The sequence below is a fragment of the Amblyomma mixtum genome, chromosome 8, assembly GCF_055824585.1.
Source record: "Amblyomma mixtum isolate Tamu chromosome 8, ASM5582458v1, whole genome shotgun sequence".
Lineage (NCBI taxonomy): Eukaryota > Metazoa > Arthropoda > Arachnida > Ixodida > Ixodidae > Amblyomma > Amblyomma mixtum.
The window spans coordinates 146,144,717-146,149,877 of record NC_143019.1 but is presented as its reverse complement, the minus strand read 5'-3'; the positions used below and the strand labels follow the sequence as shown (position 1 = coordinate 146,149,877).

The 5,161-nt window shown below is 50.4% G+C and overlaps 1 pseudogene; it reads left to right on the top strand.

The window, feature by feature from the left end:
- Positions 1–1,498: 1,498 nt before the first annotated feature.
- Positions 1,499–2,874, top strand: LOC149334704 (uncharacterized; annotated as a pseudogene).
- The last annotated feature ends 2,287 nt before the right edge of the window (positions 2,875–5,161 follow it).

Genomic DNA, 5,161 nt, shown 5'->3' with positions numbered 1-5,161 from the left:
AGGAGGCCGAAGACCAAGCGGTAGGCAACGATTATGGCAAGGCTGTAGGAATGAAAGGGGTAAGTTTTTATTTTTATTTATTGATTGATACTGCTGGCCAAAAACTGGCCATAGCAGGAGGGGCAATACAGTAAAAGGTGTGGCAATGCAAAACAACAACAAACACTAATGAAAAATAATGCTGGGTGTAGCAGTGTTACTCAAACAAGTATCTGTTGGCACCACCACAGTAACTAACAAAACATGAAGAGCCGCACATGAGAAATTACAAACAGGCGGGCAATTTTTACTCTAAACAACAGAACTGTTTTTGAGGAAAAAAAAGACATCACAGAGCGAAGAAATTCGGAAAACATAGTAGATTGCGATCACTCCTTTTGCTTCGGTTAATTTATAGAACGAAAATGTTTTTCCAGCTCTTCTGCAAAGTTTTGTGATTGCAATACTTCGACAGGTATGGAATTGCATTCGTGATAGTAAGCGGAAAAAACCTATTCATATTGCATTTTGCTTTACAAAATATTGGCGAGGTGAAAGGTTATGTCTGTGTCTTGTTTGGCGTGAACTTAGAGGCTTTACGCAATGAGGCCGCTGGGGCACGCCACCGCAGGGGGCACGCCACCGCAACGATGCAGGTCCCAAGTATGCTTTTTTTCATCAAATCTTTACTGATATGGATTACCACGTCAACGCCGCTGGGCTGTCAAGGCAGCCGCTACAACCTGGACATGGAATCCGACGTTTGGCGGCAAGCTGACTTCATGGACAACGAAAGCGACGCCGTGCAGTACCCGCTTGCCTCAACCTTTCCCCATCTGGCGAACCGTTTTCACATCTGCCAACCAAGTACTACGTTCAGCGCCACCACGTTGAATGGACTACAAATACCGCCATCACACTCCGATCACTCGGGGCACGCCACCGTAGCGATGCAGGTCACAAGAATGCCCTTTTTCATGCAATCTTTACTGATATGGATTACCACGTCAACGCCGCTGGGCTGTCAAGGCAGCTGCTACAACCTGGACATGGAATCCGACATTTGGCGGCAAGCTGACTTCATGGACAACGAAAGCGACGCCGTGCAGGACCCGCTTGCCTCAACCTTTCCCCATCTGGCGAACCATTTCCACATCTGCCAACCAAGTACTACGTTCAGCGCCACCTCGTTGAATGGACTACAAATACCGCCATCACACTCCGATAACTCGGGGCACGCCACCGCAACGATGCAGGTCTCAAGAATGCCCCTTTTCATGCAATCTTTACTGATATGGATTACCACGTCAACGCCGCTGGGCTGTTGTGGTGTACTGATAGCGCATGCGCATGTTTTAAACATTGCATTTTCATGTATCGCTTATCAGCCACGCAAGCAGTCGTCGGCAGATCACATGTCCATCGGCCTATAAAAAGGCACTGTTTCAATAAACGTTTGTTCAGTTCCAGCCTGGCGTCCGTCTGATACACAAAAGTTGGCGACGAGGCAGCGACGGCGATGGCCGTCGGCAGGATCGGCGAGTATCGTCTCGGCACGAAAGCGTCATGGGACGAATACGTCGAGCGCCTGGAAATGTTCTGCGAAGCGAACCAGATAACGAAAGAAGAGCAGAAAAGAGCAGTCCTGTTGAGCAGCTGCGGCGAAGAAGTGTACGGGCTCATCGTAACTTTGGTGAAGCCAGAAAGACCGACAGCAGCAACCTACGAAGAAATCAAGACTACCGTTCGCAAGCACCTGCATCCAAAGCCTTCGGAGCTGTATGCAAGGTTTTTGTTCTACAGGCGAAACCAGGCTGCCGAGGAATCGGTTGCGGACTACGTCACGGCGCTTCGGAAGCTAGCCGAAGACTGCGGTTTAGGCAGCGCCCAGCTCCCGTTGGACGTCATGATGCGGGATCGTTTCGTATGTGGACTCCGGAACGAAGGGGTTCAGCAGCGACTTCTCGCAGAACACAGCCTTACGTTTAAGGTTGCGTATGACTTGGCCACAACTGTAGAAGCAACCGCTAAGCAACAGCGAGACATACGCAAGCACGGTTGATACGAGACGGACTGCCAGGAAATGGTACAAGCAACCCGTGCGAAGCAAGACACCCCAGCGGAGGGGTCCAGCTGTTACCGGTGCAATGGTAAGCACGCTCCACATTTGTGCCGTTTTAGAAAGGCGACATGCTTCAACTGCAAAAGGGTTGGACATATTGCTAAGGCTTGTCGGTCGAAAGACGATAGTAGAACTGCTCGGAAGACGGCGTATGAGCAAAAGAAGAAAGGAGAGAAGAGCAAGGGCGTGTACGAAATGAGTGCGTTGTTTTCCCTGTGCGAAGTGAATGAGCAAGAACAGAAGTTCATGGGTTCAAGTAATGATTGAAGGGCAAGAAGTTCCGATGGAGGTTGATTCTGGCGCATCGTGCTCAATTCTGAGTGATGATACGTTCAGTGTTATTGAAAGGAATCACGATAAAATACCACTGCAAGATTCTGGAACAACTATCGTAACCTGGTCAAAGGAGGCGTTACCCGTGCTGGGTCAAGCAACTGTCTTGGTGGAATTCAAAGGCAGGAAGGCAAAGCTACCTTTGCTCGTAGTACAGAAGCAAGGCAACAGCCTGATTGGGCGAAACTGGCTTAACCCGTTAGGTATTGGCTTGCGGGGAATACATCAAGTAAACGTGGAGGACGTGCCTTCGCGATTTCCCGAGGTGTTTCGCAGGGACCTTCCTGGCTTCAACGGACCGACAGTTCACATCGAACTGAAAGATGACGCCCAACCGGTGTTCCTCAAAAGTCGACCAGTTCCACTGGCCCTCAAGGATGACGTGGCCAACGAAGTGGACCGCTTGGTGCAACAAGGTGTATGGGAGCCCGTCAGCTACTCCAACTGGGCAACACCACTGGTAGTGGTAAGAAAAAAAGATGGAACTTTACGTCTTTGCGGCGACTATCGCAGTACCGTAACAAAGCTATTAAGAGCAGTGGATACCCCTTGCCCACTACAGCTGAAATGCTGACAGCTCTAAGTTCAAGCAAGTTTTTTACCAAGTTGGATCTAGCCCAAGCTTATCAGCAGCTTACTCTAGACGACGAGACGGCTGAGGTGCTCACAGTTAACACGATAAAGGGTCTGTACAAGGTAAAGCGGCTGCCGTTTGGCATTTCGGTCGCACCTTGGGTTTTTCAACGAGTCATCGACACACTGTTAGCGGGCATTCCCGGAGTGAAAGCTTATCTGGATGACATTACTTTCTAGATGTAACGCCTAAGAGCACGCCGAGAGATTAGAGACTGTGCTATCGCGTCTGCAGAAGACACAGCTACGAGTAAACAAGGACAAGTGCGAATTTAACCAGACGAGCATCGAATTCTTGGGACACAGGATTGATGACTCAGGAGTACATCCCAGCCGAAGCAAGACGGACGCCATCCAGCAAGCGCCTGCGCCCGCAAGCAAAAAGGAGCTGCAAGCCTTTTTGGGATTGCTGAATTTCTGCAGCAGTTTCCTCAAGGGCAGGACGGAAGCGGCCGAACCGCTTTATCGACTGCTCGACCGTGACTACGAATGGAAGTGGACAGGTGAGCATCAGCGGGCTTTTGAGACTGAAAAATTTACTCAGCTCAGATTCCGTACTTGTGCCCTACGATTGCAAGCGTCCTTTAATTTTGTGCCGCGACGCATCGCCTGTGGGGGGGGGGGCAGTGCTAGCCCATCGTGCGGATGACGGGAAGGAGCAGCCCATAGTTTATGCTTCTCGCACTCTTGGCGTCAGTGAACGCAACTATGCTCAGATTGATAGAGAGGGTTTGGCTGTGGTCTTTGGCGTAAAAAAGTTCCACCAGTACCTAGCTTGGCGAGAATTTACAGTGATAACAGACCACAAGCCGTTAATCGGCCTGTTTAACACCGACAAGCGAGTGCCCGAAGTTGTGTCGCCCCGAATGCTTCGTTGGATTTTACTGTTGTCTGCGTATAACTACCACCTTGAGTACAGACGAGGCCAAGACAACTCCAACGCAGATGCACTCAGTCGTCTACCAGCCCCGGGAGACGAGGACGAGCCAAGACCGCCTGGGGACGTGCTCTTGTTGGAAGCGGTCGACTGCGCACCGCTGCAAGCGGCGGACATTGCTGCGCTGATCAAAAAGGACTCGGTTCTATCCCGGGTAAAGGAATGGCTACTCAGTGGATGGCCGTCAACACAAGTGGACAGCAAGTTTGCGCCTTATGAGGTGAGACGGTCGGAGTTGTCATTGCATCGTGATTGCATACTGTGGGGGAATCGCGTTATAATTCCAACCGCAGCAAGAGAGAATGTGCTGCAACTCCTGCATGCAAATCATCCAGGGATGAGCGCCATGAAAGCATCAGCTAGAGGGCTCATGTGGTGGCCGAAGATGGACCACGAAATTAAGTAGTTTGTTCGGCACTGTCATCCATGTCAGAGTAACCGTCAAAGTTATCCCAAGGCTACAGTACATTTTTGGATCAAGCCAGATCAGCCTTGGAGTCGACTGCACATTGATTTCGCTGGCCCAGTTAAAGGAGAAGTTTTCTTAGTCGTGGTAGACGCGTACAGCAATTGGGCTGAAGTCGAAATCATGCCATCCATGAAAGCTACGGCTGTCGTCAACAGCTTAAGGAAGATGTTTGCGACACATGGTGTACCAGACGTTATCGTTTCAGATAACGGCACCGCTTTCAATAGCACAGAGTTGCAAATGTTTTTGAAGTGTAATGGCGTGCGTGCTATTTTCACTGCAAATTATCATCCAGCCAGCAATGGTATGGCGGAGAGGATGGTAAGAAAAGTTAAAGAAGCATTGAAGAAGCAGCAGGAAGGTTCGACGCAGTGCAAGATTTCCCGGTTTCTGTTTAAGCAACACACGACGCCACATTCGGTCACGGGAAAATCGGCAGCAGAGTTAATGTTCGGACGAAGACTGAGGTCAGCGTTAGACAGACTCCATCCGGACCGGCAACACGCGCCTGAGCTACAACGACCGGAGACTAAGAGGTTTCGTGTCGGTTACGCGGTCTACGCTAAAAGCTTTTGTCCAGGTCCAAGGTGGAAGGCTGCCAGGGTTGTGGCAGTCAGAGGTCCGGTGTCGTACGTGGTACAGCTAAACAACGGCGAGCGTCATCACAGGCACCGCAAGCAATTGAGGA